This window comes from Geotrypetes seraphini, chromosome 1, assembly GCF_902459505.1.
Source record: "Geotrypetes seraphini chromosome 1, aGeoSer1.1, whole genome shotgun sequence".
NCBI classification, from domain to species: Eukaryota; Metazoa; Chordata; class Amphibia; order Gymnophiona; family Dermophiidae; genus Geotrypetes; species Geotrypetes seraphini.
The window spans coordinates 287332036-287347496 of record NC_047084.1 but is presented as its reverse complement, the minus strand read 5'-3'; the positions used below and the strand labels follow the sequence as shown (position 1 = coordinate 287347496).

The 15461-nt window shown below is 41.9% G+C and overlaps 1 long non-coding RNA gene across 1 annotated transcript in view; it reads left to right on the top strand.

The window, feature by feature from the left end:
* Positions 1 to 70: 70 nt before the first annotated feature.
* LOC117355181 overlaps positions 71 to 15461 on the top strand; it is a 43677-nt gene continuing 28286 nt past the window's right edge. Inside the window, exon 1 of the long non-coding RNA XR_004538321.1 lies at positions 71 to 196. This is a non-coding gene — a long non-coding RNA (uncharacterized LOC117355181). The remainder of the gene's footprint in view (positions 197 to 15461) is intronic.

Genomic DNA, 15461 nt, shown 5'->3' with positions numbered 1-15461 from the left:
TTTTGAGAGGCAATCAGCCCCATGCTAGGGAAAAGGGTGTGTCCCTAGGCCAAGGAGACAGCCACTAGCAGCATTGCTGAATCCTTGAGGAGAAGCAGACCTGTGCAAGCCTGGATTCAGAAGGCAGACACCAGCACTTCCCAGAACAAGCAGGTGGAAAACCTCAGAGCTAAAGCCCCCAATCTTTCTTCTGAAGGTACTGAATATGAGATGGAAATGCCAGAAGAAATGTCAGTAGAGGATATTGAAATAGAGCCTAAGGAATTAGGCATGTTTGAGGGTATGGTCACAGCGTGAAGTCTTAGGGAAGTAAAAGCTGTTTCTGATAATGTGGTGTTGCCTCACAAACAAAGTAACAGAGAAACTAAGAACGACTGCTTCTGATTAACTAAGGATAACAGAAGAGTTAAGAAGCCCATGCTTAGGGTGAGAGGGCTAATTACAGCCTGAGAATTGCTCCAAAGGCAAGCTGTTTGAAGTTGCCATATTTTTTTCTTGAACTGTAAAGTGAATAAGCATGGTGGGCTAACAGGTTGTTTAGCCACCAATGAGAGGTTTTTTTGTTTGTATGTTTTGAATGGCACTATAGTATAAAGCCAGAAAATAAAGTCATCTTAAAATTCACACTAAACACTTATACTGGACCTTTTTTTTTTTTTATTTGATGCAGACATCCCTCTACCCTCCATGCCTCATTCAACCGCTTGGCTGAGGCTTGGATGATCCAGGTCAGGGCTCGGGCTACTCCAGTCCAGGTCTTACCCGGTCACAATATTTATTGAGGTTAATGATATAAATAAGTATAATTATTGGATATAGGGTTATTGTATTCTTAATTGTTGAGTCAATCAAAGGATAGATTAAGGTAAATGACTTGTAACACCATTTTTAAGCTCTTTTGTCATAATTCCAGCAGTGCTGAGTTACTCCTTGTCAATAGTTCATATATTGTAATTCATGTACTGTACCATCATTACTGAAGTTAATGTTCATATGTCCATCAAAGCTGCTCATGTAAACCACTCTGAATTGACTTCATAGTCATTAGTTAGCAGTATAAAAGCTTTAAATAAACAATAACTAATTACAGGTAGGCCATTGTTGGCTATTTTATCCCAGAAGTTGCATTAAACAGTATAGAAATGGTGTTTTACAGTTCCCATTTCAGTTACTTCAGGGTTGACTCCATGTCTTGGTTCAGAAACGTTTTTAAAAATTTCCTGAAACTGAGATAGTGATCACAGGATTTTAGTGTAAATGGTAGTTGGTTCCAACATTTTGCTAATTGATATTGGATGGATAAGGTAATTTGCCCGGCGTACTTTATGTTATTGCATGCCAGCACTTAAAAAATCGAAGCCAGAATCATGCCACTTTATTTGTTTATTTGATTTTATACCCCGTCCTCCCGGAAGAGCTTAGAATAGGTTACAATTTTACATATATAATAAAGCGCATTTATACAAAGTGATGACAAACATGGTATGGCAGAACATTGTCTGACACAGATGGCAAAATATAATTAACAAAGAATGGTAAAACATAATATGACAAAACATGGTATGGTGAGCAAATAAAGTGTGGAAGATATGCTGTATACTATAATATAGTAAAGTGTGAGAGAAAAGTAGCAAAACATTTTATGACAAAACATGGCATAGTTAGAAATTTGTGTTGGAGCATTCTCATAGAGGGACAGGGGAAGAAGTGAGCTTTTATTGCCTTTCTGAAGTTCAGTAGACCTTCTAATGATCTTATGTGGGTAGATAGTTTGTTCTAGAGGCATGGTAGGTAGTGTAAGAGCTTTTCCGGGCGGTCTCAAGGTAGAAAGCACATCCTGAGGGTATGTGTAATCGGTTTTCTTCTTGCAAGGGCATAGGGAAGATGTTTGGAGGCCTTATAGGCTGGTACCATGTCATAGAAGAGTTTGTAGGCCATTAATAGGTCTCTGTATATACACCAGTTGTCGATTGGCAGCCAGTGGGCAACATGCAGTGCTGGAGTAATCGAGTCTCATATGTGAAGATTCCTTAGGCCGCCTAATGCCACTGTAGGTGTGAATAATGCTGGAAGTAGAGGCATGATTCTGTGTCTGGTACCATCGCATGATTGACAGGCGATTGGCAGCCACTTTTAAGGTGGCCATCAACAATGGTACTGGTTACAGAATCCCAGCCACAGTCTAGGAACAAAAATCGTGCGACGTGGAGGAGCATAATTAAAAAAAAAAAACCATGTAAGTCCAATTTGCACATAGGGCACTAGTCACTCAAAGTCAGCAGTAGCAAAATGTCCATTCTCAAAGTATGTCCCAAATGGATTAAAAAAAATCATCTACCTGTAAATCCAGGCGTTTAATCACCCAGACCGCCACTGTCTATCTCTATACCTCATTCATGACCAAAATTTTGTTCAAGTCTCAAATGACCAGAACAAGACCTTTTTAGATGTGGGATGCCCAGTCCCTCCTGCCAGAAGCTCCGAAGCTGGCATCCCTACCCCCAAATGTCCATGGCAGGAGGAGTGTCCAATTCCTCCTGCTGCCACCTCACCAAGACATCCATCAGCAGGAGGGATGCCCAGTCCCTCCTGCCGGAAACCCTCCCCCCCTAAGATCATCAACAGGAGGGATGACCAGTCTCTCCTGCCGGTACCTCCCACCCCCACCAAAGGGCATGCTTCTTGACCTCCCCCCTCCCCTCACCAAGCCCACCTGGACCCCACAGTACCTTTTTTAAGTTGGCCAGCCGGAGGGATGCTTTCTCTGAATGGCAGGTCTGCCCCTTTCTGGTGCATAGGAGGGGCCTTAGGCACCTGGGTCAATCTTAAGCCTCTCTTCCAGTGCATTCTGGGATGCGCTGGGAATGGCCTAAGACTCCGATTGGACAGATCTCTTAGGCCTTCCTCTATGAGGTGTGGTGTGAGTGGGACTAAACATAGAAACATAGAAATAGATGGCAGATAAGGGCCACGGCCCATCTAGTCTGCCCACCCCGATGACCCTCCCCTACCTTTCTCTGTGAAGAGATCCCACGTGTCTATCCCATTTGGCCTTAAAATCAGACACGCTGCTGGCCTCAATAACCTGAAGTGGAAGACTATTCCAGCGATCAACCACCCTTTCTGTGAAAAATAATTTCCTGGTGTCCCCGTGCAGTTTCCCGCCCCTGATTTTCCACGGATGCCCCCTTGTTGCCGCGGGACCCTTGAAAAAGAAGATATCTTCTTCCACCTCGATGCGGCCCGTGAGATACTTGAATGTCTCGATCATGTCACCCCTCTCTCTGCGTTCCTCGAGTGAGTACAGCTGCAACTTATCCAGCCGTTCCTCATACGGGAGATCCTTGAGTCCCGAGACCATCCGGGTGGCCATTCTCTGGACCAACCCCAGTCTCAGCACATCCTTACGGTAATGAGGCCTCCAGAATTGCACACAGTACTCCAGGTGGGGCCTCACCATGGATCTATACAATGGCATAATGACTTCAGGCTTACGGCTGACGAAACTCCTGCGGGCTTGTGACTTGGACATTTTACTGCTATAATTGAACATTTAAAAATATGTCCAAGGCACATGTTAGATGTTAGGGGGTAGACCTGTATTAATAATATGTCAAAAAGGGCACCCAAACTGACCAGATGATCATTGAAGGGATATAAACACCCCACACACTTCCCCAGTGGTCACTTACCCCTCCCACCCCTTAAAGAAATGAATGAAACAGTACATACCTATCTATATGACAGCTTCAGATGCTATGACTAGTCCTAGTAGAGCAGGAAGCAGGTTTCTGGAGTAGCCTAGTGGGTGGTGTAGTCTACCATAGAGATGGAGACTCAGGCCCATAGTCTACTCTAGCCACTACACTTATAGTGGCATCTGTCAGCCTTGAAAAATACACCCAAATCCCACTGTACCTACATATGAGGTGACAACCGCAGAGGTTTTGGGTGGATTTTGAATGGTTCGCCATACCCCATAAGAAAGTTATGGTGAGATGTGTAAATGGGACCTTATATGTAAAGTTTACTACAGTACCCCCCTCCACCCCCCCAGGGTGCCCCACTGCTTTGCTGGGATGTCTGTGTGGCCAATATAATACAAATAATGACCCTTTTTACATCCCAGTGGCTAGTTCTGTGCATTTTTCATTTGGACGTGTTTTTGTTCAAAAGTGGTTCAAAAAGTTAGATGCCCAGTGGATAGATGTATAAAACACATTTTCAAAAAACCCAAGATAGACGTTTTGCAGTTTTGAAAATGGGCATGCTTGCTACTGGATTTTTGTGCATCTTCTGCAAAATGTCCAAAATCAGATTTGGACGTTATATTGAAAATGTCCCTCCATATCAGGTGGTCAGCACTGAAATTAATGCATTTACAGGATCTGAAGAGCATTTCAGCAGACTCTTTGAGGGTTGCGAAAGAGGACTTTGGGACTGTACTTTGAATATCACTGTGTTATGGTGTGTGCCCTGGAAATTTTCATTTTGTTTCATTTGTCATGGCATTTCCTTTTTTTCTCATCTGTTTTGTTATAACAAATAAGAACATAAGAAGTTGCCACCACTGGGTCAGACCATTGGTCCATCGCGCCCAGCGGTCCGCTCCTGTGGCGGCCCGTCAGGTTTATGACCTGTAATGTGGTTCCTGTCCATTTCTGAAACCTACCTCTTCTTTTATCTGTAACCCTCAATCCCCCTATCTTTTAGGAACTTATCTAAACCTTCCTTGAAACCCTGCAATGTGTTTTGGGCTATCACAACCTCCGGAAGCGCGTTCCATGTGTCCACCACCCTCTGGGTAAAAAAGAACCTCCTAGCATTTGTTCTAAACCTGTCCCCTCTCAATTTCTCCGAGTGACCCCTTGTGTTAGTGGTTCCCCACAGTCTGAAAAATCTGTCCCTGTCCACTTTCTCTATGCCCCTTAGGATTTTGAAGGTTTCTATCATGTCTCCTCTAAGTCTCTGCTTTTCCAGGGAGAAGAGTCCTAGCATCTTCAATCTGTCAGCATATGAAAAGTTTTCCATACCTTTTATCATTTTATGACGTTTTTCATTTCGGGTTGTCGCATTGTTTCATCAACGGTGCATATTATATTTCTTCAATACTGTGTGTTGTTGATGACCACAAAAACTTGCCATTTTGGGTATGTTCAGTTGTTTCATTTTTAAAATGAAGCATAGGAAATTTGAACACTTCCTATACCCTGTCAGATGAATGCACATCCCTAATGTCTGAATGGTGAAAATTCTAAACACTGTTCAAACTTTGTATAATGGATTTTGTTAATAAAGCAGCCAAGTTGGAACTGGAACTGCCTGGTCTGCATTTCTAGAAGAGAACAACAGAATGGAATACAATTTTGCCCTGAGGATTATATAATTTATGCTTTGGGTTTTTTTTTGTTTTTGCCACCTGTGGTCTGCTACACCAGCTGCTTCACCAAATGTACTATGAGCTCACATAGCTGTTTCAGGACTCTGAAAAACACAGGCCACAAGCATAATGTAATTATTATATTCACTAAAACTGGTGAATAGCTGTTGGCAGTACATTTTTCTACACCTTGGATTGGGATGATTTGAACACTATTGCAAATAAAAAAAACTCCATTAAGACCACATAGTTTGAAAGATGATTGAGACCTGTCTCCTCTTACATAGCACAAACTGAGCTCTATTACTTTATTGCTCCAGTGCATTAGCTTTTTCCAAATAAAGCCAACTGAGTTTCTAGAACTTTTTAACTGACTGCAAAAGCAAATATGGTAGCTCATAATTTCACTCATATAAATCATTGTGGTAGTTGAACCATAAAATATTTGTTTCTAAAGAAACTTAATTATGAATGATAGCTGTCATTTGATGCTGAATAACAATTGCTTCCCTACTGTACAAATCTCCTAGCTTGGCTACTGAAATAGCACTCTTTGTGCCCTCACTGTCTCCCTATTTCACTCTGTAAAAGACAATGAATTTCACTATTCACAGATTTGCTTTTACTGCTTTATTGGACATACAATATTAGCCCCACTTTCTAAAGCATGTGATTTTGTCCTGTCCATGCACTTCATCGTAATGTAATAAATGTCAAAAGAAAAAGGCCATTTGTTCTGCCCAATCTGCCCTGTTGCTCCTTCATAAACAACTGTAGTTTAGCATATCTTCAAGCTTTCAGCCTTACAATCCTGACTGATTTCACTGTAATCAACATCCTTCAGTTCAGTGGGCACAATACCCTTTGCTAAGCATATGTCCTAGGCGTTGGTCATAAAGGGGTCCTTTTATTAAAGCTGTGGCAACGGTGGCCTTAGTGTACAGGAAAGACCCACTTAAGTGGTGCACTAAGGCCATTTGTGCTGTGGAAAGAAAATGGCCTATTTTCCCATTTCCCAAATTAATGGCCCTGTGCTAATTTTGTATCCGACAATACAAAGGAAAAAACACAACCTTGAGGGTGAAATTATCAACCACAAAAAGAAATGGGGAAGGGACACAATCAATCAACTTCTGGGACAATCACTTTGCAGCGACATCTTGCAGTTTGCAGTGTTCTTTTAAATCGTGTTTTTAAGATATTGTGTCAGGCAGCAGGCTCCCAACTGGACATCGAGAGTAATCCTTTTGGTTTAATTATTTGCATTCTGGCGCCATCTACTGGGCCACATTCATACACCCCTGAAGAAGGCTATCTTAGCCGAAACACGGACCGTGTTGGGGTCCAGTATGAAAAAGGATTGAAAGATTCCTTGTTATGCCTGCTTTGTTTTATGTATATGTTATATATGTATCATTGATTTACAATGTTCCAATAAATTGATTGTCCCAGAAGTTGATTGATTGTGTCATTACCCCACTTCTTTTTTTGGTTCATGTGCTAATTTTTCCATTAGTATGCGGCCTTTTAAAAAAGTTAATGCATGAGCCCCTACCAACAACTATTTGTTGGCGACACACTTTCCCCCATGTTAATCATTTAGTATGACAATGCCTCATGCACTAATTGATTACTACTACTACTTATCATTTCTATAGCATTGCTAGACGTATGCAGCACTGTATATTAAAATCATTCAAGAGACAGTCCCTGCTCACTAGTGCCTACATAGGATAAGTTGGTGGAGGGGTAGTGTATGGTATCTTGATGTTGTGACTGGCAAAGTATGTGAATTATATATATCTGCAAGTAGGGTATCTACAGAGAGAGAATGTATGTACGTATCTGTAGGGGTGTCTTGCAAATATATTGTGAGATGCTCTGGAGAGCTGTGTGAAGTAGGATGATGTGGAACACTGATGGGAGGAATATGCTGTGGGAGTGCACATGCATGAGGGCACTGCTGTCAGAGGAATAATATGTGGTAGATATCTGGTTATGTGTCTATGGATGATCTCACTCGTCTTCCCCTCCCCCACTGCCCATGGGAAGACGAGTGAGATCATCAATAGACACATAACCAGATATCTACCACATATTATTCCTCTGACAGCAGTGCCCTCATGCACGAGCACTCCCACAGCATATTCCTCCCATCAGTGTTCCACATCATCCTACTTCACACAGCTCTCCAGAGCATCTCACAATATATTTGCAAGACACCCCTACAGATACGTACATACATTCTCTCTCTGTAGATACACTACTTGCAGATATATACAATTCACATACTTTGCCAGTTACAACATCAAGATACCATACATTACCCCTCCACCAACCTATCCTATGTAGGAACCCCTCAGAATGCATGTACAAGAGCTGCAAATCATCCTTCAGACTCTGACAAAGGCAGTGCCTTTGATGACGACCTCAACCTCAACCTTCTCCTGGATCTTATTGTGGTTTCTCTGGTGTCTAATGCTGTTCAGTTGTCACTCTTGCCACATCCAGTGCCATATTCAAAATGGCAACAGTAGTTGGAGTCAATGTCTGCCATTTTGAACTAAATACTGAAAGAGGCAGGAGTAATTGGGGATTGCTCCTAACCTATACTAGACTGCAGGGAAATCTCTGGTAAGACCCAGGATGCTATCTTGGGGTTCTGGGGAGGAGTGAAATTTATACAATTCTGTTGGGGGAAGGGTTTCCGTTGGCCTGTATATTTTCCCATTCGGGCGAAAATGATTTGTACGTAGAGCCAACTGACAAAGGTTAAAAGCTGCTGTTTACACATTGAGATGCTTTTAAAATAACATCCTTTCTGTGTATTGTAACAATTAATAACCTTCAGGATATTACCCTTTATTTTTCTGCCAGGATGGATTGGTCTCAAACCATTGACTCTTAAGTTTGGTAGTCACCTGCCTTCCAGGAAGACTACCATCCAATAACTGATACTAGTTGTCTTCCTGACATTCTCCACCCTGCACTGGTTTTGTACACTGCTTTGTTCTTTATAAAGCCTCTCGCACTGCCTCTCCACTATATACATATCTCTGCTGTATATGTACTGTCTCCTGTATGGTAAATCTACACTGTTTCTTTGCTGTATAAATTACCTTTACTGAATATGTACAGTTCGCATTGTATCTTCGCTGTAAATGTACAGTCTCTTACACTGTAAACCGCTCTGAACTGTTTGTGGTACTGCGGTATATAAAAATAAAGTTATTATTATTATTATTATTCTACTTCCTGGTGATCTGTCTCCAGGCAGCTCATTCATTGTGGTACCTAATAATTCTGTTCTTGTTTCTGTTTCCTGATTATCCAGCAAAGACTGACTCAGGGCGAGCTTAGGTATTTCTGTCCTAAATCTAGACTTGTCCTCTGCTGGATCATCATTCTTCCAGTCCTGTTACTGACTGGTTTCCTGAGGTTCTGTACTTGGAAAGGGTTTGCTTCTGTTCCTTTGTTTGAGTTTGGGTCCCTGTTCCTTCTCAAGCCTAGCTTAGTTTCTCTCTTCCTTGGACGCACTTATGTCAGATGCACTTCTGAAGTACAGTGACATCAAAATTACCTTAAAAGAATTACTGCTTCATGTCCAGCTTCTGTCTGCATGTAAATCTTAGGTATCCCTTTTGGGCAGCCAATTACCTCTCTGTCAGGGAATGCCATTAGAGTTTAAATAAGAACATAAGAAATGCCTGCACCGGATCAGACCTGGGGTCCATCCAGTCTGGTGATCCGCACATGCAGAGGCTCAGCCAGGCGTACCCCGGCGAATACCTTAGTCACTCGTATCCCTCAATGTGTCCTGCAAGAAGATGTGCGTCCAATTTTTCCTTAAATTCTAGAATGGTGGTTTCCTCCACCACCTCTTCTGGGAGGGAGTTCCAGGCGTTCACCACTCACTGTGCGAAGCAGAATTTTCTGATATTTGTCCTGGCCGTGTCCCCTCTCGGCTTCAGTCCATGACCTCTTGTCCGAGTCTGAGTCACATTAAACAATGTGAATAACGTTGTTTCTTGCTCACCATCCTTTCCCCCTGCTGGTGAGTGAGCTTGCTCCATTTTGTCGATTCCTTTTAGTATTTTAAAAGTCTCTATCAGTCTTCTCTTCTCAAGGGTGAATAATCCCAGTTTTCTGAGGCGATCTTTGTAGCTCAAGTTTTCCATACCTTTTACTAGCTTCGTCACTTGCCTCTGCACCCTCTCCAACAGAGTTATATCCTTCAGGTATGGAGACCAGTGTTGGACACAGTATTCCAAGTGTGGTCTGACCATTGCTCTATAAAGCGGCATTATGACCTCCTTCAATCTACTCGTGATTCCCTTCTTTATCATGCCTAACATCCTGTTTGCTTTCTTTGCTGCCACTGCGCATTGAGCCGACGGCTTCAGGTTCCTGTCTATCAGTACCCCCAGGTCCTTTTCTTGTTCGCTCTTCCCCAATGTTATACCTAACAGCTTATACTCATGCTCCTTGTCTTCCCCTCTCTCCCAGTCCTTCTATCACTGTCTGTGTAGGTCATCATCTTCTACCACTGCAGTAGTTGTATCTTTTCCTGTATTTCTAGAATATTATCCTTTTTAGCCCTCAGAGATTATATAGCAATTCAGGTAAGGAACACTGTGTATAATTTCTGTCAATACTGTATTGTACACTGCATTGACCTAAAATAGCTTTTGTGCTGTTGTATAACTGCTCAGTGCTACAGTACATTAAAAAAATAAATGTATAAGTTATTAAAATCATTCATAAATCTCACTTTCTTTTTTTTTCATTTTGGACTTGTTCAGGGTTTTACTGACTAGTTCAGAGAGATCACTGATTATGTTTAGCAAATTCAGCAGAACCCAAATATCTAATTATAAAGAATAACAAATTACAGTTGTGCTTTTCTAGCAGTATGTCTTTTCAGACACAAGAGTTCAAATCCAGCGCTTGGCATATGCAAAGAAATATGGGGGCAATAATAACACTCATGCCAATATAGTGAAAAAAATGCTCCTTTACCTGGCATATATATTATAAAATGTCACTGAATTTGCTGAATTTCTTTTGCACAGTTGGATATATCCAATTCCACATAATAATGGAGTCAAGAAGCAATAACAATCAAAGCAATGACTCTTAAGTCAAACCTTGCTATTTACAAGTACTAAAATACCGTACCAAAGAATGGAAAATGTATTACTGCATCTCACTTCAACCAAGCCATACATTTATTTTCCCTCTTTCAGAAAGATAAATATGTCTGTAGATAATTTTCAGCCTGCGAAGGCAAGAGGCAATAATAACAGGCTCATTCCAAGATCACCTTTAAGTAGAAATAACACTTTTCCTGTGAATTTTCCTTATGCAAAAAAAAAGTTCTTTTAGCTATCAAATTAATTCAAGTATTATAGGAAACTAGACTTCACATTGAAACACTTTTATATTGTGTGCAAGTACAGTAGCTTTGTTTCGTTTATAGCTAGTATGCATGAATACATTATTTGTAGGTTTTCTATTTCATACAAAACCCATTTAGGTACGTAAGAGAAAAATTTCTGAAATGAAACGTACTGTACCTGTACACAGTGGCACATTTACTTGCGTTTCCCCCTCTTCTATTACACTGCGCTAGCAGTTTTAACGCAGAGAGCCACGCTGAATGGCCCGTGCTGCTCCCGACGCTCATAGGAAATCTGTGAGTATCGGGAGCAGCACAGGCCATTCAGCATGGCTCCCCACACTAGAAACTGCTAGCACAGTTTAATAGAAGAGGCCCTTTGTCTATTTCCTTACTTTATTCTACATAAAAATCAGGATTTTTTTTTTTTTCCTTTGCTGATTTTATTATTATTTTGCATTTTTCTTTCTTGGGTTTTTTTTTCTTCCTAATCCTTGCCTGCTAATCAGCGGAAGTTTAATGGGCACACCCACTTCTCAAAGAAATGCCACTACCTAGTGCAGGGTCACTCTGGAACATGCATGAAACACCCTTGAAATAGGATGTCCCTACCTAAGAAATGCTAGTCTGTAGCCTTAGCAGCTGCAGACAAACTTGTGCTTTCAGATGCACTTTGTTCCCCAGGCTCCATCATTGCTAATGCTTATTTTTCCTTCAAAGATGGTTGTATCTGTTTTATCAAATACATGCTAGACTGCAATCTGAATAATTCAAATGTGAAAAAGCAGTAGCCTTTGATAATACAAATACATCCATGCTACATTGTTAAAGGGATAAGCCCTATGGACACATGTCAGGGATCAATGCAAGGCATTTTAGGCTCCATTTCTAATGTGTATTGATGGGACTCAAATATGTTTAATGGTTGTTCCAAATCACATCACTTGTCTTTTAACCTGGAGAAGTAATATCCACTAATAGCTGTGCCCTATTTCAGAGAAACCAAAAAGACGCACTTGGAAACACTCCTAGTTCATACCACCCACACCAACAGCATCCTTTCAGAAAACCATTATATTTTGTCAGACAGTGTTACGCAGCCCATTCTGAAACAGCCAACAAAGCATCAAAGAAGCCTAGGTAGTACCCCTGTATGAACCTGGAGAGCACAAATAGAAAGAGATTGTAGGCAGGTGCAGGAAGGACAGGGCGGAAGTCTAGAATGATTCACCTATCTACTGGAAACAATATTATCAAAGTAAGGACATAATCTCTTTCTTTTTTCCCGTGCAATAGGTGAGTCATTCTAGATATGCAAGACATACCAAAGCAGTCCCAGAAATCTAGGCAGGCTGACTACACCGGCCCTCAAAACCAAGGACCCAAACGTATAGTCCTATCAGGCCACCATTTCCATACTGTGAAACAGAAAAATGTATGGAGACTGAACCAGGTAGCCTCTCTGCAAATCTCCTCTGGGGATACTGCCCTAGCTTCAGCCCAAGAAGAGGCCACGCTACTGGCAGAATGTGCCTTGATAGAAATAGGAGACTGTTTCCCTGAAAGAATGTATGGCTGACAAAATGGCTTTACGGATCCATCTGGAAATCATGGCCTTGGAAGCAGGAATGTCCCAATTGGAGGAATAAGTCGGAACATACAAATGATCTGAGAGTCCAAACTCATTGGTAACTTCCAAATAACGAAGGCGCACTCTGTGCACATCCAACTTCTTCAAAACACGGTCTTGAGACTTAGACCCTGTGAGTTGAAATACAGGCAAGTGCACTTCCTGATTAGCATGAAAAGTCAAAATCACCTTCAGCAGAAAATAAGGAACACTGCGTAGGGATATCTTGGACTTCGAGATCTTCAGAAAGGGCTTTCTACAAGTCAGAGCCTGAAGTTTTGAAACACATTTCACCGAAGTGATTGTGACTAGGAAGACTGCCTTAAGCATCAAGTCTAAAAGAGATACATTTTTGAGAGGCTCAAATGGAACTTTACAGAGGTTGGACAGAACCACATTAAGGTCCCATGAAGAGAAAGGTGGTTAGATCGGTGGCTAAATCCAAAGAGTCCCCTTCAGAAATCTAGTGAGGTCTGGGGTGTGACAACAGTGAAGGCGTATGATCCTGGGCTCTGAAACAAGAGTCCAGCGACCTGAACCTGAAGGGAAGCTATGGTGAGGCCCTTGTCAAATACGTTTCTACACTTTTATGGTCACGCCAATTTTGGAAAGCTGACACCACAGTCAACTTTTTGGACTTGAGAAGAGTAGCAATGACCACATCTAAGAACATAAGCATCGCCTCTGCCGAGTCAGACCATAGGTCCATCATGCACAGCAGTCCTCTCCCACGGTGGCCCCCCAGGTCAGTGACCTGTAAGTGATCTATTACTCTAAAGCATTTTGTATTGTATAGTAACCCTCTAATTGTACCCTTCAATCCTCTTTTTTTAGGAACTTGTCCAAGCCCATTTTGAAGCCCAAAATTGTACTCTGCTCTACCACCTCCTCTGGAAGCGCATTCCAGTTGTCCACCACCCTCTGAATGAAGAAGAACTTCCTAGCATTTGTTCTGAATCTGTCTCCCTTCAATTTTTCCGAGTACCCTCTAGTCTTTGTTGCCCCTGCCAGTCTGAAGAATCTGTCCCTCTCTATCTTCTCTATACCCTTCATGATCTTGTAAGTTTCTATCATATCTCCTCTAAGTCTCTGCTTCTCCAGGGAAAAGAGCCCCAGCTTGTCCAGTCTTTCAGCATACGAAAGGTTTTCCATGCCCTGTATCATTTTTGTTGCTCTTCTCTGGACCCTCTCAAGTATCGCCATATCCTTCTTAAGGTACAGCGACCAGTATTAAACGCAGTATTCCAGATGCGGTTGCACCATCGCACCATCTGAAAAGCCTTTTCATTCTAGTGCTTCACACTCAATAGCCATGTCATAAGAGCAAAGTGAACCAGATCCTCTAGACTATGCCGCAAGACAGAAGGTCCAGATGGACCTGAAACTAGAGGCCATGCCCTTCGCAAAGCCACATCAGATCTGCATACGACAGCCTGCAAGGCCAATCCAGAGCCACCAGAATGACTCTGCCCTGATGAGCCGCGATCCATCAAATGACTCGGCCTATCATGGGCCAGGGAGGGAAAGCATACAACAGAACTCTCTGAGGCCATGGCTGGACTAGAGCATTGAGACCCTCGCTTCTAGACTTTACTCTTCGACTGAAGAATTTGTTGGCTTTCCTGTTCCTGGCCGTCACCATGAGGTTGAAGTGAGGATGACCCCAGTGCTGAACTATGGCTTGAAACGCCTTTGAGGACAGCATCCACTTGCCTGGATTCAAGGTCTGTATGCTGAGAAAGTCTGCTTGAACATTGTTGACTGCTTGAACATTGTTGACTCCCACTACATGTGCTGCTGAGAACACCTGAAGATGACGCTCTACCCAGTAGAAGAGCATATGGGCTTACAGAGCCAGAGATGCACTCCTGGCTCCTCCTTGGCAATTGACATATGCCACCGCTGTCGCATTGTCAGAGAAGACCCTGACTGCCTGGCCATCCAGTGTCATTTCTAGATTCACCAGAGCCAAATGAATGACACACAGTTCTAGTCTGAGATGGCATCCATCGCCTCTGAATTAGGCACCAATTCCAATGGGCTCCCCAGCCTTGGATATCCACAATGAAATAAGCATGAGATAAATCTGCATATATTACCTTCATTATATGCAAATTAATTTCATGCATAATAGATTTTTAAAAATGCAGCTATATTTTAGGCAAGATCTTACACAAGCCAGACAGCTGATACAAATGCTTCAGTCTAGGCTGTTAGATAATAACATAGGAGTCCTTTTACTAAAAGGACCCCATAGTAAATGATAGCAAATAAAGACCTGAACTATCCATTCAGTCTGCCCAGTACTCACACTCATTAATTCATGATTAAATTATTTGTCTTTGGCATTTCTAGAACATAGACCATAGAAGTCATTAGGTTCCAACTACTGGAGTTGCTGTCGAAGCCCATTCCAGCCTATCGAAACCATCTTGTTATTTCAGGACATAGACTGTAAGTCTGATTGGCATTGTCCTCACGTTCCAGATTACTGGAGTTTTTATTGAAATCTTCTCCAGCCCAGCCTAAACCAAATTGCCATATATGGGACAAAGACCATGCAAATCTGCCTAGTACTAGCCAGAGTTGCCATCTAAGCACCACCGACACATCAAACACCCATGCAATCATTAATTTTTTTTTTATATACCATTGGTTTTCTAATTAGAGATCCTCTATGTTCATCCCATGCTTTTTTTTTTAATTCTGCCTCTGTTTTCTCCCTCGAGAAGCTATTCTAGGCATTGTCCATCTTCTCGGTGAAAAATAATTTCCTGATATTATTCCTAAGTCTACCACCCTGCAACCTCAATTCATGACCTCTAATTTTGTTATTTCCTTTTTCTAGAAAAGATTTGTTTCTATATTAATACCATTCAAGTATTTAAACATCTGTCTTTGTTCCTCCTCTCCTCTAGAGTATACATATTCAGGTCTTCCAGTCTCTTCTCATACTTCTTTTGGTGCAAGCCCCATCCCATTTTGTTGCCTTCCTCTGGACCACTTCAAGAATATGCTTACATTACTTTATAATATGCATGTGTAAATATGCA